The 26,829-nt window shown below is 38.3% G+C and overlaps 1 protein-coding gene and 1 pseudogene across 1 annotated transcript in view; one reads left to right on the top strand and one right to left on the bottom strand.

The window, feature by feature from the left end:
• LOC129762532 (neurotrimin) overlaps positions 1-26,829 on the bottom strand; it is a 946,497-nt gene that overhangs the window by 897,025 nt on the left and 22,643 nt on the right. The window lies entirely within an intron of this gene.
• Positions 12,508-12,672, top strand: LOC129763681 (U4 spliceosomal RNA; annotated as a pseudogene).

Raw genomic sequence — 26,829 nt, 5'->3', positions numbered from 1 at the left:
TCGGTAACAACATAATGTAATTAGAGAAGTGTTCGATTTTCGACAAGGGTGATGCACTTTTGGATCTTGACGACAAAGCGCAAGTGTGCTTCAATGAAATATGGAAAAATGGAGCGAAGCATTCTCCAAGCGTCTCTATAATGATGTCTGAAGCGATTAGGGCCGCTTCAAACGTTGGAATAAAGGGAGCAAGAAAATGATCGGTTTGACGGTTTGGAAGCAACCAATCCCAACAGATGTGAGCATTTATTTTTTTGAGCATTGTTCGAAGTTCTATGAACTTGTCGAGCCTCATTCGACAGTCTTCAGAATTCAACTCGGTGCTGATGCGCAACAAGATTTTTGTACCCAGTTGAGCTCCCACTCCTTGTTTACAATTGCGCTCTGGCAAATGAGCACGCTCCGAAACACAGATGAAATGTTTGGTTGTCAGCGCCGATCTTGCGCCCAGTTTTGCGCTGAGTTTTACGCTGAATTTTGCGCCGTGCTGCGCGCTTGAATCTGGATTGCTCTCTCTGTTGAGATGTTTTTCTCCTCACAAGCGTATACGGTTCGTATGGAGACGCGCTGTTGTTTTTATGCTTTGCTTAGAACGAGCGAGGACAAAGCGGGCGCTAGAATTTGATCTGTCGTGTTTATGAATTTTGTGCACTTCGCACCAAGTCCCACGTGTCCCAGCTTTGAACGCGCGCTGATGAAAAAAACGCATTTTTAGCGTTACGTCATTTGTGCACCACGCCTAAGTGCCTCTCATCCTTCGATTTTCTGTTCAATCGTTCATGTTTTAAAAGACGTTTTCTGTCGCTCTTAGACAATAAGTGCAATTTTAAAAGGACTTCATTAGATTCAACATTGGGGTACTCATTTTCAAGCATGTTGGTAATAATAAATGTAAATGTTTAATGACAGAATATAAGTATTTTTGTTCGTTTACATCAATTCGCGATTATAAATTGTAATTTTTCTGGGTCTATTTTCTGAGAACCGGGTCTTCTAACATTTAAAACGAAATGTACTGACTCGTCATGAACTTACAAACTGAGCAAAAATTCATTAAAACTCCACTCTTTCAGTGATTTTCTTGAAAAGGAAGTGAAACTTTAAAAGATAATTAATTTGTCTTGATTCAATCACGTGCATACACACACACAAGTGCAGTTTGAAATCAATCAAAACGGAAAACAACACCGATCGAACAGTTTCATCCTCGCTTGAAGGAAAAAAAACAGCGGGAATTCAAAACGATTCGCGACCGCTACGGCTCGATTCTATTGAATATTCAATTAGTGCCAGTGAAGACGGCAACCTAGAGGTTGCCGGTTCCGTGGGGCTTTTACGACCACGGTGAAGTAGTTGGCGCAACAACACGCAAATTGGTAGAAATAGCACACGAGTTTGTGGTGGTGGCGGCCTCTGTGGGCGAGGGAAACATGTTTTGATTATTTTTGTTCTGCCTTTCTCGGTTCTGTCCAATTGATAAAACATTGAGCAGCATTAAAAATAATCCTCAGCGAAATTCATTTGAAAACCTCCTTAGAACAATACCAATACGATGTAGAGCTGCTCTCGGATACTGGCCCAAAAATGCTCGTAAATTGTCAACTTTAACCAGCGGTACCAAGTGTAATTTGATTGCATTATGAGGCACGGTCCTATCTTCATGATTGCAAGCCTTCTTGTTTCGTACTTTTCTTTTACAAGTTCTCCTAATAGGGCTCGTTGCGGCAGATCGGCAAAGCGTCGGACGAACGGAACGGTTGGGGAGAAGACGTTCCTCGTAAACGGTAGGAAATAAATTTAAATTTAATGTTCTTTTAAATTGTTTCTGGGTCTGACGGAAGTACCAAGCTAGGGCGAATCAACTACTACAGATATCCTCCTCCGTCCGCTTGGCTCCACCGCACGGAATCGGGATCTGTCGGCAGTTTCGGGGGTTCTTCGGTAAATTGGTTTATAGCATTGTAAAATAGGCGGCATGCTGGGGCATGCTGAAATGCTCCATTTTATTCGATTACTTTTGTTCCAACTTTGAACTTCAGCGCGGCAGACACAGAGCGATAGAGCTGATGGCAACGAGAAAACTTCAAAAACAAGTCATGCTCCGACCATGATTCCCGCATGAAGGTCATCCCACGTCCAGTGGCCCTTGCATGGGCGGTTCGCAAACGGAACGGGAAATTCCCAACAGAGCCAGAATCGGAAGATCGAACACGTGCTTGCATTTTGCCGGCATTTTCATTTTCGCTGTACAACCACTCGAAGTGGAGAACAAGTTGGAATCTGATAATATCCTTTTCCCAGTACTGAAGGTAGGTACTCAGAACACGCACGAGTGGAGAGCATTGCTTCGTGTTCGAAGTTTTCCGTGTATCATTTCGCTCGTCTGTGTAAGCGAACCAGCGGTGGATTGAATTTTTGTTTTTCTCAATAAATATAAACTATGTTTATGGATGGAGTGAATATGCATTTTTGTCATCCAGCTACAATCTACACCTTGTCGAACTCCTCACTCTCCCGCCGAGCATCGCAAGTAATGTAACGAACGCCAACATAAACCACAAGAAAAACAGCGAAAAGCACTTCCGTCAATACGTTTCCTTTATCTCTGATGCTGCTGCTCCTTCTGATGCTGCTTGCTACTGCACTGCCAGCAAGCATCGCGAGTCATTAATTTTTGTTTATGGTTCCTAATTAAAATCGTAAACTTTTGCATGCAAACGGTTTGCCCGCCCTCATTATTGGGGAGTCTTCACCACCGCCAGAAAAACCATTTGCTGCAGGTGTATTATATGTTGATAACAAAATAAAAACTTTCGGTGTTTTAAGATGAGAACGTTAATATTCCTGTTCCATGACTGTGACGATCCGTAAAGGCGAACAAACATTAAAGAGACTTGCACATTTGTGCGAATCTGTGGAAACAAATGAAGAGCTTTTCATATATAATATTTTGTTTGATTAACATTCTCATTATTACACCCGTTGGTTGACGAATATAAATAGCAGATTTCTTATGACAGATAGCCTGTTAGCTCGAAATTCTGAGTAAATCTATCGTGTTCATATGAGGTTTCAAAACAGAAAATATTGTAATGATTACATTTATATAAATGAATATTTTTTGTATCTTTTAAAACATTTTATTTTGACAATAACCGATAAAATAACTTCTGTTAGATAGATTATAGGCGGATCTTTGAAACACTTGCGCGCAGAGATGCCGATCTTCGTGATTTTTCAGGATTTCCCAGACTTTTTGGGTCGTATCCAGATGTCCTGACAAACACTTGATTTAGACTGATTTTTCTGACGTTATACTGATTTATACTGATTTTTGAGTGTTTTACTTTATCACAATAAAAATGATCCGTTAGTATTTCGGGATTCCTGTCAATGTTTTCCTGGTTGGAAATGAGAACTGTCAGATTAGTCAACAGAAAAAAATTCTGCGGTCCTTCCTAGTACAGGGTCTTTCCGATGAAACGATCACGCAAACAAATCGAATAGCTCCCAATATTTTTTTTTGAATCGATGGTAACACTGCATTCCCCACTTCGGGACGATAATATTCGGCTACCCGTTCAGTCTGATCGGATGGATTTAGATGTACAATTTACAAGAACGTGTATTTTTAGTGAAATCGTATTACTCCAGCAACCGAAGCCTTAATGATACTTTGTCCTCTTATGGTAAGAATTTCAAAATTTCTCGTCGTCGAATACTTCCTCTGGGGGTACGTGAAAGACCGGTGCTATGTTAATAAGCCACAAAATTTGGAGGAACTTAAAGAAGAAATAACGCGGATTTTCAACAGCATCGAAGTCGTAATGTTAGAGTTGTGCATGAAAAATGTTGTTCACCGTTTAAAACGCGTTATCGAAAAAAAGGGGTGGTCACATCGAAAATGTACTAAAATAAGCTTTATTTTCGTTTTTTAAAAATAAAAATCGGTTCACTTTTGTAGATGTTATTAAAATGAGTTGCGTGAGCGTTTAATCTGAAAGACCCTGTATAATAATTCCTCTTTCGTTTATCATTCATTATTACGTATTATTATTATTTTTTGAATGCTTAAAACAAGTACTACGTTTATTCCGCATTAAATCTAGTATGCTTTTTGCTTCACAATGACAGAAATTGAAACCGTGAACGCCAATTGAATGAATGAACATTGAGGATAATTCTTCAAGTAAAAAAAATCATCGAAACGATTTTCATTGGTGTGTAACATTTATAGTCGTAGTTGTGAAAATGTCTAAAAAGGACAAGCGGTATTATTGGGTAGATTGGGTACGGAAATTATGAAAAGATTATCAGTCTCTAAGAATTATTCAGAACTGAATAAAGAAGGTATAGGTTCCGTTATGTTTTCGCAGAGAATAACATTCAAATACAACAAAACGACGTATAAGAAATAAGAGAAGTAAGTAAATGGTTAAGAATAAAATATAAAATATTTGTCAGTTAAAATAGTTTTATTTATATAATAAAAAATATATGAGGTTATTCGGAAAGTCTGTCCCGTCATTCATGATGAATAAATCAAGATATTGATCAACAATAATGCTCAGCATACGACAAATGAATTAGCAAATTCAATACAAATATCTAAATTCGTCGTTGATGAGTATCTGGTGAAGCTTGGTTACTTTTATCGAGACAGTATGTGGGTTCCACACAATTGGAATGCAATACCTCAAATGGATTGTATTTCAATCTGTGATTTGATTCATAAAAGCAACGAAAATGCCGTTTTGTAACGAATCGTGACGGGTGAAGAAAATGGATTGATGTACGCGAAATGAACAACCTTAAGCTTACCCCAAAGTCGGTCTTCACCCGAAGAAAGTCATACTTTGTGTCTGTGCGATTGTAAAAGAATTCTATCCAATTAGCTTCTACCAAGTAACTAGTCGATAAATCCCCATAAGTATTGCTAGCAATTGGAAAAATTAAGGGCAGCGATCCAGGAAAAACTTAGCGAATTAGTCTGCGTGACAGACTTCGCCTTTCCATCAGACCAAAATAAAAAATGATTGAAAATTATAGTTGGCAATCCTGCTTGCACGACTCATTCTCAATGTTATCACTGATCTCTACTTTATGCAACGATTATTCCAATTGACGAGACTAATGAAAACAAATCTGCCTCTTCATTCAACTGACTCCAATCCACACTTCTATTTCCCCCTGACACGAACCTCTTAACCCGCATACACAACCTTATGTTTACGTCCATATAAAGTGAAACGAAAACTTGATTTCTGATGCAAAAAATTAGTTACACCATTAATGGACGGTTTATTGTCTTCCCACTTAGACAGTTATCAGGTATGCTATAAAAGTCCTCGCATTAAAGGGTGTGTCACATCAAATTGCATCACGGAAAAAACGCTGTAGAAATTTAATTTTTAGGAATTATATCTTCAGCTTTCGCTTATAATCAGATAAGAGTGTATAGATCACGTTGGCCATGCTTCACTGTCAATTTTTCGTAAATTTGGAAAAATGTCGTCGAACGAAAAAGAGCGTCGTGAATTATTCCTGTGCACTCATTTCGAGAATCCGGAGTTGTCACATCGGGATATCGGTAAGATGCTGGGAATCGTCCAATCCACGGTCAGCAGAGTACTAAAACGATACTTCGAGAACCTAACCATCGACCGGAAGGTGAAGAACGGTAAAAATGGATGCTCCGTCAGTGAAAAAGATCACAAGCGCGTAGTTAAGCAGTTTAGACGTGATCCGAGAAGTTCGGTCCGGGATGTCGCCAATAAGCTGAATTTGTCAAGTTCATTCGTCCAGCGGACCAAGCAGCGGGAGGGCCTGCGTACATACAAGGTTCAGAAGGCTCCTAACCGCTACGAAAGGCAAAACATGGTGGGGAAGACGCGAGCCCGGAAGCTGTACACCGAAATGCTGACGAAGCCGCATTGCCTGGTAATGGACGACGAAACCTACGTCAAAGCGGACTTTCGTCAGCTGCCGGGCCTGTTGTTCTTCTCCGCAGAGGACAAATTCAGCGTTCCGGAGGAGATTCGCATACAGAAACTATCCAAGTTTGCCAAAAAGTACATGGTGTGGCAAGCGATCTGCTCTTGCGGAAAGCGGAGCGCCCCCTTCGTGATGACCGGCACGGTAAACGGGCAGGTTTACCTTAAGGAGTGCCTACAGAAGCGCTTACTACCACTATTGAAGCAGCACGAGGGCCCGACCATCTTCTGGCCGGATCTCGCTTCGTGTCACTATTCAAAGGACGTGTTGGAGTGGTACGAAGCCAACGGGGTCACCTTCGTGCCAAAGGAAATGAACCCGCCCAACACGCCGGAGCTTCGCCCAATAGAGAAATATTGGGCGATTATGTAGCAGGCCCTCCGGAAGAACCCAAAAGTTGTCAAATCGGAGGCGGACTTCAAGAGAAAATGGATTTCTGTTCAAAAAAAACTACAACCTGACGTTGTACAGAACCTTATGGACGGGGTAAAGAGGAAGGTGCGAGCATACGGGCTTGGGCTCGAAGTATGAATAAAAAGAAAATGCCAAAAGTTGTTTAATAGTTTTTATTTTACTGTCTAAAATTTTCAAAAGGATCGGTCTACTGGGCGAATTTCTACAGCGTTTTTTCCGTGATGCAATTTGATGTGACACACCCTTTAGTATTAGTAAATACTCATTCATCTTAAAACTCTAGCCGATAGACGCAGCAACCTTCGGGGATTGTTTATATTTGACCTCATCATTGGAAACATCGACTGCCTTTCTCTTCTGCAAAATATCAACTTGTACGCACCTTTCCGTCAACTTCGTGAGCGTGATTTATTTGTAGTTAACCGTCATAGAACAATTTATGGGTACAACAATCCTTTTGATAACTGTGTTAGATCGTTCAATGATGTAAGTGCTGTTTTTGATTTTAATTTGTCTAAATACGTGTTCAAAAGTAGATTAAGGAACTTAGACTAAGATTCAGTCTGTGGAGTTTTTAAAACTCGAGACCAAGTAAATAAATAAATAAATAGCGTGCAGTTTGGGAGGAATTCTAAACAAAATTTTAGTTCATTTTGTCTCCGAGTTCAATTTAGTGAAAAAACATACAGAACAAAATCGAGGGGTTGTATCCGAGACACGACCGCTTAGGACGTAGGACTACGCAATCTTTTTTTTTAAATTTGTTGGTTTATCATTTCGGATATTTGTTTGTTTGTTTATATTTCGAATATTATCTGCGAATAAGTCGAAATTTATTAAATAACTTTTTAGTAAAATGTCCCGGGGACTCTGGTTTAATGGCTTGCGTGGTTTTGTAGAATCATTTCGAGAAGCAACGATTCTTTTTTTTTGCCTTTGCGAGAACAATACACTAATTGGTCATATGTCGTAATTTGTTTCTTCATATCAACTAAAAATATCGAAGGTTAAGTAAATTCACATACACAGGAAACGGACAAGTTCTAAGTTTCGCGCAACGAAAACAAGCAACACACTCAAAGCCAAACACTGATGGCTAGAAGCGACCTATAATCATTTGCACTCTTCTCTTTTGTCGTCTGCTTTGCCATGGCTCAGATAGTTGCGTGAATTGCAATATCAGCTGCGCTTCAAGTGAAATATTCGCTAGCGTTCACAGCTCGAGGAGAAACATAAAACACAAAACGAGCAGAATAAGCGACCTTAGTTGTTTCGGGTACAGAAAGACTCTAAGAACTTTCCTCAGAGGAGATGCCATACTTATTCGCTAGCGACAGCTTACTTACTATCCAAGAATGCTTCCAACTTTCATCAATTTAAACCATATACAAACTATAGGATTGTAATGTATGCATATCAAACAAATCTTAGAAAATTTCCGATTCGATTGATGTGCAAATCGTTAAAATCCGTTCGCAGCAAAAATAGTTATTCACGTTAACTTTATTTTACAGAAACTTGACCTGTTTTCTGATTTGGCACCCTTAATGTAAGACGTAGTCCTACGTCAAAACGGGTGTATATCAACAAAATTCACAGTGGTTGTGAACACAACACTGTACGCTATTTTATATGTGTGAGTAATTTTCGTGTACGATATAAACATATCCAAATTACCCGTAGTATATGTCAAACCACGTTGAACTCAAACATCGATACATGCATACGTGGTACATGAGAGAGAGTGAGAGAGAGAGAGAGAGAGAGAGAGAGGAACGAGTTTATTTTTAGAAGATTCACTTCAAAATGCAATTAAGTCCATTTGACGGGGAAGAATGTAATGAGATAGTCGAGTCGCAGAGGGAGACAGCGTCTTAACACCCGACTGACTATTGAGTCATGTTGACGGAGAAACTGCGTGGAGAACCCAAAAGTCATTTGCAATTGAATACGAAGGGGTTTTCTACATCTCGGTTTATTGTTTAATGGCGGTGTTTACCACGGATGCTTGGAATACTTATTGAATGCGACAGAAATTTATATTAATATCAGTATTAATTAATATCAGTATCAATTAATCAGTATTTAATCAGCGAATATTAAAATAATCCATTGATGTATAAGAAGTGAGTATTGAGAGATCCAAATTAATGTCAGTAGCAGACTTAATGGATTGTAAGTACAATAGATTTCAGCTTGAGCGAATTGGATTAGCGAATTGTCGAACTACCATAGAAATATTTATTGCCCCCTAAAACCACCATATGCCAAATTTGGTTCCATTTTCTTGATTAGTTCTTGAGTTATTCAGAAATTTGTGTTTCATTTGAACCCTCCCCGGCCCCAAGAACCCCTACATACAAATTTCAAGCCAATCGGTTCGGTAATTTCCACGTGCATAAGAATCAGACAGGCAGAAATTCATTTTCATATTGCCCCCTAAAACCACCATAATCTTTTTTTTCCTAGAAGGTCGATTTTTGGCCAATTTTTTTAGAGATCACACCAGTTCTCGACGTTTTATGCATTTTTCAGTCATTTGGCATGGAAACTTTCGAAGATTTTCGAGGATCAAAAAATCAAAACTTTGAGCGCTTTGAGGCACCCCTAAATCACGCTCAATTGAGCTGAAACTTTGCCCAGGTCATTTTTTGAGTCCATAAACAAATAACATGGTCGGTTATTGACGTTTGACATGTCAATTTTCGCTGCCACCCTAATATAGATATTCAACTCGTCTTTTCCAGTTCTACGAACTGCACAGAAAACTCGGCAAAAAACGGTACAACATTTTGAAAGCAAAAATGTTGCGGCTTCATTTGTTTACCATATCCAACAGGACTTTCTCTTTCTCGCCCTTTCTATAACTTGAACAATTCACTGAGCCAACGGGATGCCGCAAAAAAGTTCAACTGTTCTCACCAAACATCTGCAAAACATTGAAAAGTGTCAAAATATAGTGCCGAAAGAAGACAAGAGCCCCGGAATACACTGAGAAACAGATTTCGACGCTGAAACTCCTATGCAGCCGGTTGATAAAAAATAATTCCAGAAAATGTTTTGTTTTGGGCGACGGAATTTACTTCTCTCTTTCGAACACGCCGTTCCACTGTATCTCTGAACATAAGATAAAAGTTCAAACATGAGTTTGAACAGAAAGAGTTCTGTATACTGCCCTTCCCGAAAGAGGTATTTATGAGCAATGGTTCAAGCCCTCTGGTTTGCCTATCAATCAAGATATGTACCAGAACGAATGTTTGAACAAAATTTTGATCCCATTGCAACAAAAACATCTTGCAGATGGACAATATGTATTTTGGCTGGATAAAGCCTCATCGCATTACGCCAGAAAACACAATCGTTACTGAATACTCATTCGATCCCATTTGTACCCAAAAACCTGAACCTGACCAATCTGCCTCAGTGTCGCCCAATCGAAGATTTCTTCGGGATTTTGGGCTCCTTGGTGTACAAAAATAACTGGAGAGCCACGAACGGTAAACAGTTGATTGGTACAACCAAGAGATGCTGTCTCCGCCCAGAGAGGTATCTGAGCAGTGTTCCAGAGTGATGAAGAGATAAGAGTAGACTGGCTACCCGATGATGATGTAGAGAGATGATGAGATCGAATATAGTCAAAAGCTCGACCTATCCTGATCGAAGAATTTATTGCGACTGACTTTGCTCTTAACGTTCCGTGCCCTAGTTATACGATTAGCCCATAGCCATTTGAACAGCCTATAATTGCGATTGATTCTTTAGTCGGGTTCCTTCTCGAATGTTCACTATAAACAATACGCTTTGTATAGCGGCCTCGTTTCCATGCGTTCCCTATTCCGTGACAATTATCTTGTTATTGTTAATGTGTTGATTGTTGTTTTGTGTTGTTTCCTACCGCTAGTGGTAAGTGTTATTCATGATACAACTAATCACTGTTCTTTCTAGGTAAGTGTATCTATTAGAAAGGTAAGTGACAATAACTATTTTAATGTATAGCTGCGTTAACCGATCTCGTTTACAGGTGCGAACTCAGGATAATGTTGTTTATATAGTGTTTATAGTGATCTTTGTGCAATTTTTTTTGTGTGATAAATAAAGTGTTTGAAAATAAAATTTTGTGCTTTCTTTCTGTTTGTTCGGCCTGGGCCGTAACAGATGCTTTCGCAAAGTTTACATGAAGGTCGTACAACTCTCCTGTTACGATATCAAACGGAAGCTTCGTCGAACAGCCGATTACGGACCGTTTTCAAATGTTCACTATTTTCATTTCAACAATGGACAATTGATCATTAATTTCAATAAATCAGAGTTCTTTTTTGATAGCTTGAGAAAGAAATTCCAAAATTTTAGTTGCCACTCGTTATATCTGAGAAAGTTGTCATAATTCCTGGAATTGTGGTAAACTTCCAAACGGAATGGTTTTCATACAATACTTCAGAATCAGTACGCTAGATATGCTAATACAGGTCGGACTCGATTATCCGGAGACTCGATTATCCGGGATTCGATTATCCGGAATTTTAGACTCGATTATCCGGAGTATTTTATTTTTGATTTTCGGAAATTTTGAATGATTTGTATAATAATTCCATATTGAATAGCCAATATGGGTATCAAATGAAAGGGCTTGACTAGTAGAACACAGATATTTCCGAAAAATGCAAATCCAAAATGGCCGCCACCACAAGATAGCGGATTACATATTTTCTCAGAACCCGATCAATATGGGCATCAAAAAAAGGGCTTGACTAGTAGAATACAGTTATTTATGAAAAATGAAAAGCCAAGATGGACGCCACCACAAGATGGTGCCATTTTTTTCCGCAACTCCTTCAATATGGATATCAAATGAAAGGGCTTGACTAGTAGAACACAGTTATTTATGAGACATACAAATCCAAGATGGTGTTCCCAAATAAACAATTACTTTGTGATGGTTTCATTCAGCTTGCCCTGTTTGTATGTATGTTTGAGTGTTTGTAGGATTGCCCCACATTAATTGAAATTTGACCCCGTTCCTGATCACTGATTGATCTGAAATTTGGAACATACCTTTAATTCTATTTCCATTATAAAACTGCGTATTCCATGATCTTGTAAAATAAAATTTGGCCGCCGCTAATAAATGGCTGAATGGCTTGACTTGGAGAATACACTACATTATCAACAACACATACATAAATGAACGAACGGATGTGATAACTACTAACTGTTACTTGTCCAACTTTTTTCTAGCTTTTAGTACATTAATCCGTATAACTTAAAAAGCTGTTTTATTTATTTTATTTTCTAGTTTTTAGTAAATTATCTGTACCATTAGTATACTACAATGTTATCTCTACAATAAAACCATTAATTTTTTTTTTTTAATTTTTAATTTTTACCTAACTTTCTTCGGAATATTTTAATTATTCACTGTATTCTATTAGTCAAATCATTTCATTTAATAACAATACAGGGTAACTTCGATATAACGTACATTTTACTTTCAAAATTGTACGTTGTATCGAATTGTACGTTATATCGAAACATAATAAAGAACTCGGAAACGTAGCTTATATTACTTTATTGTGTTGCTGTTTGAGTAAGGTTAATGGATAAATTCAACTAGAAGACGAAGCCAACCTTTCTCATGATGTTTCTCTTCGTACTGTTGATTGAAATTTGATTCATTTAGAATCCGAAATCACAAAACAGTCGTACTTCGGGATTGGTTAAAAGTACAAACCAAGCTTTAGTATCAAAATACAGATAATTGATTTTTCTTTCAGAAAAATACTATTCAAAAAATTATTCCTTTGAACTTTGAAAATGTGTACGTTATAACGAGGGCACGCTATATCTAAGTTTCCCTGTGTTGAGGGGAATCCAAAAAATACATAGTCGACTATTTAGTGGCCATTTCGGATTTGCATTTTTAATCAATAACTGTGTTCTACCAGTCAATACCTTTCATTTGATACAGGTCGGACTCGATTATATACAGACTCGATTATATGTGATTCGATTATATACAATTTTGGACTCGATTATATACAGTTTGGAAAAAAATATTTTTTTTTTATGTTTCAAATATGACTTATTTCAAGAAGAAATGTAAGCTTTGCGCAGTGGCGATATCGTAACCAATGAGGTGCATCTGAGGTGCGATTATTGCTAGTTGAAAAGAAGAAATGTAACCTTTCAACGTTAAGGTGTGATTTGAGTGGCTATTACATGTACAGTGGGGTAAAAATAGTGATTTTTTGGAGATTTTGCTTGATTTTTTACCAGGAATTCTTTATATCGATATTGCAGCCAAATTAAGAAAGATATAATTTGGGTTTCAAAGAACAAATTGTAGAGCTTTTTAGGATAAAAGTAATAATAACACATTAAAAATTATTAACTTTTAAGTTTTTCACTTCCAAAAAATTTAGATGTTACACTACTGTATCCTATACTAAATTTTCTCATCTTTCAAATGAAGGCAACAGAGTTGTACGTACTTTTTTATGTAGAGCCAGTTTGAGGCAACAGAGTCCGAAACAGAAAAAAAGATCTGTAACTATCACCTCCTGAGAGAATCAGGATAAATTTATTTTTTTCATGTGAGAAAGGTGTTTTCTGACTTTAAGGGGATGAATCAAAAATCAAATTCTTCTTTTATTAAAAAAAAAATACATGCAAAAAAAAACGAATAAAAAATTTTTTTTTGACTCGATTATCCGGAGTGAAAAAAAAATCAATACTCCGGATAATCGAGTCCGACATGTACTTACTAAAAGTAATACAACCGCTCAAAAGTCAATCTGACCAATTCCGCATAAAATTTGCATAAAATTCAGAGTGGATTGTGCTGACAAAAAAAAAGCGTATCTTCCATCCCAATCCGATGTGGAATCCGTTTCTCCGCAATAATGCTAGATTGACAGAATCATAACGCGGAAGAAAAGTTCCCCATAATTAATCAATTCCCTTCGGTATCCACTGTAATTGATTATGGTATCAACTTTGAGTACCATTGTATACATTTCCCAGATGTCAAACGAGACAAATTTCGGTGATGGGTTAATTTTCGAATGGACGCGGAGATCGGAAGGGACAAATCACTCAGCCGAAACCGAAGGTAAGTGCAAAAAAAAAAAAGAATTGAAGGAAATTATTGTCAACGAGCGATTCTTTATCATGCCCTCGGCCCGAGCCGAGCTATTAATCACCAGTTTCATCATCATTCCGCTGTCAGGTTCGATTCTGATTTGCACATCCCCGGGACGAGTTTAATTAATAATTATTTAATTATTTTTTGCAGTCAGTACCGGTCGCTTATTAATTAACAACAGCTTTTTCGGCGGTTCAATGTTCCGCAACCGTTGTTCAGCCGGCCTGAAAAATGACCGTATCGATGTAGGTGGAGAAAAAAATCAATTCGGTGGGAACGAACGAACAGTCTTACATTACCGCTTGGCAGGGGAAGTATACCCGGCTCTGGCTGACGGGAAAAAAGGTCCTGAACCGAGATCATTCAGAAAGCGATCCAAATCATTAATTAATGTTTACATTTTGCTCTGGCGCTTGATGGCCTTCGTTTTCGGTTCCGTTCCCCTGCCGGCATTGTTGATGGGGAAAATTAAGTATCGGAGAGGATCAGTGACGCAAAACGACCAGCCAGCCGGTTGTGTTGGATGTGTACTTTTTTTTTACGGAAAAGGTTCGGTTCGGATTCTAAGAATTATGTGCGGTGAAAATGTTCATTAAAAAGACCTTTCGTAATATTCTGCAGTAGATAGAGTGGTACCCCGAAAGGGACGTGTTTCGGTGAATTCCGTGCAAAGCCAAATGTCTTCATGGCTAACTAACATTTCGAGAGCACCCATTTGGAAATACCGGGGGTTGTGTGATGAGCATCTGACTTGTGCCAGAGATATTACATCTTACATCGAGTTGTATATGTCATCGTTGTTAACCATCCTTCAGAGACCATATTTCGAACTTCATACCATTTTACCATAGATACTCAAGTAAGGTTTGAAGCTTTTCTAAAATGCGGGGATGTATCTTTAAATTCTGTGGAAATAACCCGACAGAATAAGTCACAACAAGACAGCCATATTACGAGTCGTGAGTAGGACAGTAATTTACATTTAATGCCGAGGCACAGTGGTACAGTGGTACAGTGTCGCATCTGGTGGCGACTTTCAATTTGGGTCCCGAACTCGATGTTTACAAAAATGTCCAATTAGTGGTAAAAATGTCCAATTAAACGTGTCGCATTACAGGTCTGTCCAATTAGCTAGATGTCGCATTAAATGTAAATTACTGTAATAGTGGGGGAAGTGCGGGTAAAACGGGCAGTGGGAATGATATAAACACTGTATTTGTATAGTTACATTTTGAATATCAAATTTCTTTTTCCCTTCTAGATGTTTTTCTTAAATATTTAAACCGCCCTATGGCAATGAATACTGATCAAAAGGGAAACCAAAACCGAAACTCATACATGATTCCACGCGTGGATGTAATTTCAGCGGCTTCGATGTTATGAATTTTGAGTGATTGAATATCAAAATTTAATCCACTGATGGCTACAATTCTGTTTGTGAGTTAACAGAGAAGCGTTATTAGGTATCTACGAAAAAGTTAATTCATTTGTGAATGGAAAATTTAAATTATTGAAATAATTGTTCCAGTTGAAACTGGATTTATCCATTTTTTTTTCTCGATCCAGTCATCCAGTTGAATCATTAAATCGCGTTTTTCTCGAAAATAGTTTTTTTTCCTAACAGGCATACACAATATCTCAAGTTCTACTGAACCGATTCCTGTAGTATTTATACAGTGATAGACATTCGTTTAGCCGCACTTGGAAAAAACTTGAAACACTTACAAAACAACAAGGAATGTTCTTTTTATCGGGATACTTATTTGCTGTAGTGGTAGTATATTTAGGTCAATTTTATTGAAAGAACGTGCGTCACACACACAAGGCGACATCGGTGGATATAAACATTCAAACGTCGTTTTTTCCCGAGACATACGTTTAGCCGCAGGGCATAAAAATCAGGTTTTCGCATAATCACCAAGCCTTTATCTGTCTTTTTCGAAAAAATACTTGGAAATGCTCAATTTACAATGTAAACATTAGATGTGCAACGGAAGAAGTTGGTCAGATTAGTGATCTACGTAGAATTTAAAGGAATGGCGAAAGGTATTCTATTGACGGAAGAGGGGCGGAAAATAATAAAGATATTCAGTGAACTAAAGTTTTACAATCGCTCGATCGTAACAAAAATTGGTCTATCTGAGAAAGTGGTACGGAATTTCTTTAAATAGTGCCAGAAATATGATATATAACGACCAACAAATTGGAACACCAAAGTTACTTTGCGTCTTAAAGGTCGAATAAGACACGAAGCAACCAGGAAACGATGTCCTGCTCATACATTAAGGCAGAATCGGTTGTTCCAGTAACGAGGAGGCGTATTGCGCACATCTTGAATGAGTCGCCAAACATCATGTGGAAGAAACTTCAAGTGAAGCCGAAACTGACCGCCACCCATAAGCAGAACCATCTCATTTTCGCCCGGCAATACATGGAATGGAAACTAGAATGGAGAAATGTTGTATTTTCCGGCGAAAAAAGTTCAATTTGGATGGTCCGGACTGTTACAGTTGCTATTGGTAGAAATTAAGTCGACGGAATGTCGTGAGATCGAAGCGAAACTTTGGGGGCGGAAGTTTGACAGTGTGGGGAGCCGTTTCCTATCACAGCAAACTTTCCATTTGTTTCATTTTCACCCGAATGAACTCCGAAAAGTATCTTCAATTACTGGAGGATGTTTTGATTGCCATGTTGAGAATAACGCTACCGAGGATATCGTTTTGACGTAGGACTACGTCTAACCGGAAGATATCGGGGGTGAAATGGAAATCTAGGCACTGAACAAGTAGGAAAAAATGCAAGATTTGGAACGCTTATAACTCGAGAATTTCTCAATAGATCGCAAAGGTTTTTGCATCAATTGATAGGAAATATATCTACGCATCTATCATAACGAATAACATTTCATTTTTCTTGAGATAAATAATTGAATAATTGTGAAATATCAAGCATTGTCCAAATGCACTATGTGCCCATTTTTGATTGGTCCATTTTGTGCTCCTCAAATCGTACCGAATAAAACGGGCAACCAGAGCAGCAGCGAAATAGAATGAAGCACGATTGGAAAGGAAAAAGAAAAAAAATGAACGAAACATTGGTCGCAGTCTCACACATGCGTAATTCTCGAGCCAGCCAGTCTGCTTAAAAATCCCCGCTCCGCTGCCGTAACGATCATTCTCATTCAAACCGTACACCACATCGGTTCGCATCACAACACATCAACAAACCAACCCAAGCAGCCATGTCTGGACATGGCAAAGGAGGAAAAGTGAAGGAAAAGGCAAAATCCCGCTCGAACCGTGTTTAGTTTCGGCCGCCGAAGTGATCGAGTTAGTTGGCAAAGCTGCTCGCGACGATAAGAAAAACTGCATTCGGATCAGAACACATTCGGTGGACATCAAGACAACAACAGGCAGTTGCAGCGAGTGGCGAGTGGCAAACGCAATCGCAAAAAGGCAGTTGGCAGCAGAAGAAAAAAGTTTGTTCTTTTTACAATCTGCTTTGGTGGCAAATCCAGAACAAGGCGGCATCGAGGGCGTTCGAAATGGTTTTTTTCAAAACCACGAGTACTAAGTTTTCTAAATTGGAACCATTCCATAAAACAAGGCGCTTATCAGGGCCATTAAACCTTTCAAAAAAGTGTTTACGAAATACAGTTCAATGCTTTCTAAAATAATATCCAAAATAATAATAAAACACAAATTTATTTTTTTCATAATTTGTTTGCCAGGATCTGATGCGTATGTGAATTTGGCAGTTGTTCTGAGCTTATTGATACTTGGGGACTTTCCTGATTATTCAATTTTCACCAATTCTTAAATTGTTTCCAGATTGAAAGTACAGCGATTTACAATTAGTTCGACATTTAGCTAATTGGACGGACATGTAATGCGACATATTTAGTTGAACATTTTTGTAAACATAGAGTTCGGGGTCCAAATTATGACCCCACATTGAAAGTCGACACTGTATCACTGTCATCGCAAATGTTCAATTACAGGTTAAAATCGCCTCCAATGCGACACTGAGTGGTGCTTCGGAACGTCGCATTGAATGTAATTTACTGTAAAACAAGTCACAAAGCTGGATGGGAAGAAATTTTCCAACTGTGAAAGCTGTGGCGAGTGGCAACAAATCGCTAAACAGGAAGGTTTAGCCGAACAAGATGGGGATATCGAGTGATAACAAAACAATAAACTCTTTAGATAATTTTGTGATCCTGAAAAGGAACCTTTTTAGCCTGTATGTGAATCCAACGAGCGAACAAATCGTAATGAATGTATTTTTTTGCCATCGCTGCCTTTAAACGCTCATTCGTTCGTCTGGTTGGACTCGCCCCTTTGGCTGAGTCTGCCGATTTGTCTCTATCCTGTGAGTGTGTACCGCTAGAGTACAAAAGGCGCGGATCCGCTGAAAAATATATCATTCTCTTTCAAACCGTAAATCAGTGTGGTTGTATGGCATCGTTTCACATCACATCGCATCAACGGATTGGTGCCGGAGCACCAGTATACCTAATAGCGGTTATAGAATTTCGGCCGCCGGAGTGCTCGAGTTGGCTTGCAAAGCTGCTCACGACAATAAGAAAACCCGCCTACAGAACAGAGCACATTCGGTTCGGAGGCAACAACTAGTTTCAGCGAGTGGCAAACGCAATCGCAAAACGGCAGCAGGTAGATGAAGGATAAAGTTTGTTTATACAGACTGCTTTGGTGGCAAAACCAGCCACCGTAAAACACCGCGCTTTTCAGGGCCATTAAACCATTCAAAGAAGAGTTATTAAAAGTTATTCACAATACCAATGCATTCTAAAGTGACATAATATGACATATAATATAAACTGATTTATTTTGTTTATGCTTGTTCTTGAACTTATTGATGGTTGGGGTCTTTTAAATTGATCATTCAGTTTTCACAAACCCATGTATGGTTTCCGAATTAAAAGTGGCTTTAAATTACGGTGACCGGAATAAATCGCCACAGTAAACAACTGCAACAGAAACAACCGCTTAGAAAAAGTGTAGTAGGCTAGAAATATTTGGCGCGGGAAAAACATCATGTGCCTCACATTTCTATTATAAATTTATTCTCTTGTTCTCGTTTTTCGAAATTTATTCTGAGGACAATGTAATGGGGACGAAGTCCCCATTTGGCGAGGATAAGGAATCGAGGCGGCCCATGCCGCCAAGATGACGCAATCCGAGTCCACCGCCGACCCGCCGTCGGAAGCGGCGGTGTCTCGCACGCAAACCTGGGATCCACTGATTGCCCGGTTAGTTTGAAACATAGGATACGATCCTTTAGCAATGTCCGACCGAGCTCTAGCGAGCGTCGGACGGTATACGTCTGCCCGGGGCGTTACGTTTGCCTGGGGCGATACGTTTGCCCGGTTAATTCTTGTTTTGAAATACAATACCGCGCCACAATATTTATAGCCTACTACACATTTTATAAGCGGTGGTTTCTGTTGCAGTCGTTTTCTGTGGCGATTTATTCCGGGAACCTTAAATTACAACACATTGTATGCAGGATGGCATTAACGAATTTTCTCGGTAGCAAGAACTGCTTTCTTTAGTTGATAACTGATGTTGAAAATTGACTGACGTTACATCTGCATTGCATAGAGAAATAACTAAGGAGCAACACGATGAGCTAAGTATTTCCTGCTGCTCTGTTCTTATTTTAAAGGACTTTAATCCGAAGGTCATCCGTCCCTGTATTTACTGTTGGTTTTTCAGAACGCTTCTAGCTCGTTTATTTCTCGACAGATCGTAGAGTTCGTTTCCAAAACCTCAGTTCTTTTTCATTTTTATTTACTCTGTTTGCGGAGACTACAAATCTTACAATTCATTCGTCTCCGAAACCACAGTTTAAGGTACGATAATATGCTCAATAGTGAAATATATGATTGTGAATGAGCTGATAACCACCGATGCATTTCCTATCACAGCCATCATTTTGATTGTACGATATGTGCATACGCCGAAAGATGTCCGGCGTTGAACATTTAATAAGTACAAAGCCTTCAGAAAAAAAACAAGAATCAAGTTTGTAAAAACACGCAAAAACACAACACCAAAGGTTCTTTTCAGAACCCCCAACATGTTCATGAACAGTAAACAGTAAACCAAATCATTTTTCAGGTAGATAGGTAGGTATTCACGTAGGAGAAGAAAATAAAAATATATATTCGAAATATATATTTAGCAAAAGCTGTCCCCTTTGTATAGTCCTACGTCACTCCGGTTATGTCCCTGACATTACCCACCTGTCTTTTTTTCAGCAGGATAATGCATAGATCCACGTTTCCAAGCAATCGAAGGCATGGTTTGCCGAGAAGGACATTGCTGGCAGTCGATTGCAATCACATAGAGAACCTATGGAGAATCTTGGCCGAGATGGTCTATGCAAACGGATGACAATTTGACAACATTTCCAGTCTCAAGGCAGTAATTCAGGAGTGTTGGGCTATAAAAAATATGGCAACACTTTAAAAGCTGTCTGACTCGATGCCAAAACGAGTTTTCAAAGTGATCCGAAATGGAGGTGGACATACTAAATATAAGCTACCGATTGGACTCGAAATTTGCCGCACAAATTTTCTTTTATTGAAATTTTAGGATGCGGCTAAACGAATGTCCACCCTAATTCCACATGTTTGAATTACTTAGAAAACAAAAAAAGAATTTATACTTTTTTTTTAAGAATGAATTCGATGGAAATAAACAATAATAGCCTTTTATGAACAAAACTGTACAAATAATTGACTTATTTTTCAAGATATTGAGAAAAAATAGGGTGCGGTTAAAGGGATGTCTACCACTGTATAGTTATGAAACACTCGAATTTTAGTTTTTTAAATGTTTCGCGCTTGAACACAACAATAAAGTTCAAATGGGCTGTCTCTAAAATGAAGATAGTAATTATATCCTACACTATATACTTCAATTCAACCGACTTTTTACATATCTATAGAAAATCAGAAAAAAAATTAGTGGTTCTATAGTTATGAAACGCAGTGTAGTACTGATTGAGAGAATGCAGAATGTCGAACGCTTGTGTTTAACTTCTCTCTTTCATACTTCAGGTGAATGCTTACTTTCGTACTTTTCTCATATACCGTTCCCCTATCCAACTTATCGGCCGAACGACCGCACCTGTACCATGAATTCTTCCTGAGACATAGGACCCTATTATAGAAATCGAGGCGATAGAAATTTTGCTCGTTAGCTCTATTTTACCATTATAGAAATCGAGCAATTCGATAGCACCGAGCAAGTGATAGCTATCGATGCAAGTGTCAGAAATTTTCGAGCTGTTTGGTTCACTTGTTGCATATCTTCGGAGAATTATTTTGTTTTGGTTTGCGTCCTTTTTTTTTATCCCATTTATTTATTTATTAGGCTCATTAGCATTTTAGCTGTAACAGAGCCGGGTTTTTTAATCGTGTACATGTACATATATTTATGTTTCTATAAACTGTAAATTACACAGTAGTTAGTAGTAGCCATTTAGGCGTTAAGTTTTCTGTTCCATTACATTATGGTAAATTACACAGTAGTAGCCATTTCGGCGTAAGGGTATTCTTTCTGTTCTTCCATTGTTCAGCAGACCGAACAGCGGAGACAGTTGATAGTGATCATTGTTGGGTTATTTATAGAACAGCAGCCCGATGTTTCTTGCAGAGCAGAGCAGTTGTATGGATGAATCGATCTATTTTCGACCGTGGATCGATCTCCATCGCTGATGATGTTTGCGTAGACGTAGTTATTCTATAACAACACAAAGATGGTCAATTGAGGGTCCTGAGTTTGAACTCACGACCGATCGCTTAGTAAGCGAACGCGTAACCAAGTGGCTACGAAGACCCCCCTGGTTTGCGTCCTTGATGTTTCCCTTTGGGAAACATTTCGGAAACCCTTAGATATATGCAATTTTCAACACATGTTCGTTTGTTTTGCTCAGTATTTGTTTTACGGTGCTGCCAGAATAGTCTTTACAAGGTAAGTGTACAATCCAGCATTATTTATATTAATCATGTTACAATTTACAATGCAGAACTTACTTCCAGCGTATATTTCAGTGGCTGAAAATGAATAGACAGACAAATCACCAGCAGTTTGAACGACTCATTGAACCAATAAAAGCGAATGTAAACATTGCTCGAGGTTTTAGTGGAGGCAGTTCAAATAGAATCCCGGTTAAGGAAAATTGGGAGAAATTCAGTGAGGAGCTTAATGCACTGAGACCATCAATGCCTCTTGGTTCAGAATGGCAGAAAGTAAGCGTTTCTTCTATGATACATAACTTCATAAGTAAATTTTATCATTCTTTGAATTACTATCAACCGAATTTCCTACCTAAAAATTGCTTATTCCTGCTAGCGTACATTATTACGTGTTACTTTTGTCGGAAATTTTCTTTTTTATTGCTATACTATACCAAGCTTTCTATACCATATGCTAAAGCTGAAATGTTTTGCAAAACAATAATGGTTCTTTATAAATTACAGATTTGGATTGATATGATGTGAAGGGTAAAGGAAACACTAGCACACAACAAGCGAGAATTTAGGGCCACAGATGGTGACCCAATACAATAAACCTATTGACGCCGCTACAACAAGAAATCGACGCTAAAAGAAAATTACATGCAAAAAAAAAATTGTTTTGCTAAAAAAGTGAAATTCATGCGTGACTCCTTACGGAATTCCATAGATTGCAGTTGTGAGAATACATGAAAAAGTTCATTTTCCAATAATTGTATTTATTGTGAAGCAAATTGTTTCATGATGTCGTTTTTATTACACATCCATTTATGCATTACGCCTATTAAGTTTCATTCGTTGAGGGAATATCAGTTTTCGCCAAAACATAACCATACAAACTCTTTTGGAAATATAGATATTTATAATTTTCATAGCAGATGTCTCAAAAAAAATTTGGCATCCTTTCTATAGTGCTTTGCGAAACATTTCAAACTCGTTTCAAAATATTTCTGCACCACCACTGACATTCGAGCAGAGTAACGAGTCGAGCTGTATTCCTCGATTTCTATAATTCCAGATTTTACTCGGTGTGATAGTGATAGTGATTGTATCGAATCCTCGATTCGATTTCTATAATAGGGCCCATAAACAATCTTTATGTGTCAAATTCATAATATGCTGTAATATGTCGAATTACTATCTAATAAGATTTACAGTTGACTGTCTCCTGTACCCCCCTCCCCCCCCCTCCTCAGAGAGGGGCACGGACGGATATTTTGACGTAGGACTGTGATTGTTCAGACCAGTTGTTTTATTTTATGTAATTCTTTTTATTGTACAGAAATCTGTTAGCCTACCTCTACGCTTTGTTGATTACAAACCTGTCCATATTTCCCCCACTATATGCCCGTTTTAGCCGCTTCGAACAAATGTTCTGTTTTTCGGTCTGTTTTAATTTCAGTAAAAAACATTGAAAAATATTTTTTGTAAAACATGTTGCCGATAAATTCGAAAAACAGTATGTTGAACTGTAAGAAATTGCATTTAAATTTCGAGAACTCATGTCCCGACGATACAATAGAAGTTTTTCTTAACATGTTCGTACAATCCCACCTCACCTACACTTTTAATCGAAATCTGAATGATTTCCAATCATAGAGAAAACAATTCAAAATAATGCTATACTAATTAAGAGGAAGCGTAATTGAATTTGAAAACTCTTTGGAGAATAAATATTTCGACAAAATATCGATAACTACAGGTCTTCGAAATATAACTAATATCCACATACCACTAACATCGTGTAGGGGAGAGGGAGGCAAGATGACAAATCGGTAATTTGACCCGTTGCAGTGAAGGTAGCGCCACCTACTTTTTACTGAAGCTGCATCATAACAAGGCCAAACTTTGTACTCGGTAACTCTGCCGAAAACGTTATCACAAAAAAGTGAAAAATAAAAATGAGAAAAATCGTTATTTTGTTATTTTTTTCCGTTTTTCCAAATTTCATTATCCACTTTAGGAGAAAAGTTGAAATTTCAAAATAATTTCATACACGATAAAGGTACTCTATTGTACATAATTTGTTTGTTTCCGGCGAGTTTCAATCATGAATTTTTTCAGCTAAATTTTTTTATTGAAAAAGTCGCTTGGGGGCAAGTTGGCGAACTGCAACATTATGTTAATTTTTGGTTTTTTATTGCAGATGGTTAGAACTTATAAGCAAAAAAAGACCAATATTGGTCGGATACCAGTTTGGAGAATGTTATGAAAGCTATAAAAGAAGGTTTGTCTGTTCTGGGTGCTTCAAAACAGTTCGGTGTGTCAGAACCAATTTTGAGACGCGACGAAAATATCCAGACATGGAGGTTAGATTTTCAATTCAGCATTTGCGTTTCCATGATCTTCATGGAAAAAATATTAAATGTGTATCAATTTCAGAATACATCGTCCAATAAAGGCCGCTTTAAAGCCATATTCAGGTCCAGCTTCGAAGAATTGCCTATTCGTTTGCGGTTAAAAATGGCATAGAGCACCCTTTCAAAGGAACATGCGCTGGACGGACATGGGTTGGAATGTTTATGAAGGTTCATAAGCTATCTTTAAGAAAGCCAGAAAATACCTCAGCGGCTCGATTAATGGCGTTCAATAAAGAAAATTGTGACTTTTTTTTTGAACTTTGGAAGATATACGAGCTCAGTATCGTTTTCCTGCGTGTGACATTTACAGTGTTGATGAAAATGGCATTTCCACTGTTCCAACCAAGGATGAATAAATAATTGTTATCACATTTTGTTGATTTTTAGGTGACCAACCCATATTCGCCAACTTGCCTCCACGTTTTGCCCATCCAATAGATAATATGATAGAAAACACTTCAGGCTATATGAATCAGCATCAACAATAAAAAAAAATAATTCCAAGATCCAGGGCTCACCAAAGCTTAACGTCGCCAACTTGCCTCCCTCTCCCCTGCCATAAAAATTTCCACTTCGCTATATCAATTGCAAATAACACAATTATTTTCTTGTGCTCTGTTCACACAGAACAATCCACACAATACAGGAGAAATTGGACAAACATAGTATATTCGATATCGAACTACCGCCATTATAAAAATATCCGAGCTTAATTATGAAAAAGTATGTACATCTTTAATCCTCAATTTTTGTAAATAAAATCTGAACAGGGATTGAAAACAAGAAGCTTCGATTCACCTTTTTTTAAATGTTGATGAACGTTTTGTATCATCTGTGAAAATGCATTGCGCAGTGGAGGATTTATTCAATTCATTAGAATTTCAATTTTTTTTTGCTTTCGCCGCGCCGTCCGAGAAGAAACGACCGAGCTAATGAACTGCAATTGAAAAATGAGCTTCCGCGACCCCATCCCCATCGATAAGTGACCATCACCTCATGATGAGATGCTTCGGTCCCTACAGAGACTAACGCCTATTAGCCATATTTCGCCCGAGCAGAAAACTCACAAAAAATTGTGACCCGACAAAAACACTTTTGCTTGCAACGGATACATTATGAGTCATGTTGGCAGGTTGAATATCCGGCGCGAACAAAAAAAACTTAATTAAAAGCTTTTTTTTTTGTTTCGTTTCACCTCGTATGGTTTCCACGCCATTCTCAGTTTCTAATTATAATCATCATTCTACCCTTGCCCGCCGGTACACCGCACCGGGGTACACCGTCAGGACCTCGTTTCGACACGTGCCGTCGCTTCTCGTGATATTTGTGAGCTGTTACATTTACAAGAATCAATTCGATTCCGTGCTTATTTTGTTTTTGTTTTTCGCGTCGAATTTTAAGTGCTGTTTGTGTTGTCCTCCCCCGACTTCCCTGCGGAGAGGCATCGTGGCTGTAAGCGGTGATACGTAGGCGGGTAGATTCGTGGGAGATTGTTTATTTTTACAACGTCATCGGTCTGTGTTTTGTATATTCTATCACTACGAAATATCTATGCTGCCTTGTAGGCATTTTACTTTTGTGTGTGAAGAAAATATCGTAGTTTGTGGAATGAAAATATTTCGGATTCAGAGCATTATTTCATTTCTGTTTCGAATATTTCCTCCTGTTCCTTCTCATGTAATTTCACAAAATCACCGTTCACAACGAGATTATCTACAAAATTGATAACTAAGGTCTCATGATCGGTTATTTTCAAATTGGTATCCGTGACTGTACACGTAGTATCAAAACTGGAATAAACATGAGTTTTACTGTGCCTGGAAATACGATGATGGTAGATATCATATGCATCGTGTCAAACTGACGTGGTGTTTGTGTTCATTATTGTGTGACATTCCATCATGGTGAGTCTTACATCTGGCTCATAATACCGTCGAATAATTGCTTGCTTAATCGCACGACTGACGCTATACGTTAATGTGTAATCACAATCTATCGCGACGCTTTTTTTTTCTTGCGTAAACGTAAACGGAAAAACGTCAATTAGAAATTACAATGAATCTGTAATTTCAATTTGCATCATGCGCTCCAATTATTTCAGTCAAAGTTCAGCGTCTAGCACAACCACGCAGTTTGACGAAGAGTGTCTAAAAACATCAGCGTTCTGCGAATGATTATTCCCTGAATCATGACAGCGACACAAAGGCAACTCACGGAACAATTCATTTCACTTTTCGCATCAATGCTGCTCCAACATCGCAGCATCAACATGTTTTTTTCTCGTTTCGAATGAGACGAAAATTTTTGAAATGTTCGAATGTGAATCTAGAATATTTGAACTCACGCATGGACCATATAAACCGCAGTTTTTTTTTTAACCCATTTATTTATTTAAGGCGCTCATTAGCATTTTAGCTGTAACAGAGCCGAATTTTAATCGTGTACATGTCACATGGTTATCATATCTATAGTTAGCACATTACACAGTTGCCATTCGCCAGTATTTCTTCTATACCATTACATATGGGACATTCACACAGGAGCCATTTAGGCGTAAGAGTATTCTTTTTGTTCTTCCATTATCCAGTTAGACCACCGGACAGCGGAGACAGTTGATTGATCATTGTTGAGTTATTTATAGAACAGCAGCCCGATGTGTCTTGCAGAGCAGAGCAGTTGTATGGATGAATGGATCTTATTTCGACCGTGGATCGATCTCCATCGATGATGATTGTTGCGTGGACGTAGTTATTCTGTAACAGCATAAAGATGGTCAATTAGGGCCCTGAGTTTTGAACTCACGATCGATCGCTTACTAAGCGAACGCGCAACCAATGTGGCTACGAGACCCCCAAAAAAACGCAGTTACAAAT

Source organism: Toxorhynchites rutilus, chromosome 1 (genome assembly GCF_029784135.1).
Source record: "Toxorhynchites rutilus septentrionalis strain SRP chromosome 1, ASM2978413v1, whole genome shotgun sequence".
Classification (NCBI taxonomy): domain Eukaryota; kingdom Metazoa; phylum Arthropoda; class Insecta; order Diptera; family Culicidae; genus Toxorhynchites; species Toxorhynchites rutilus.
The sequence above is the reverse complement of the archived record's forward strand: the minus strand, read 5'-3'. Positions and strand labels throughout refer to the sequence as shown.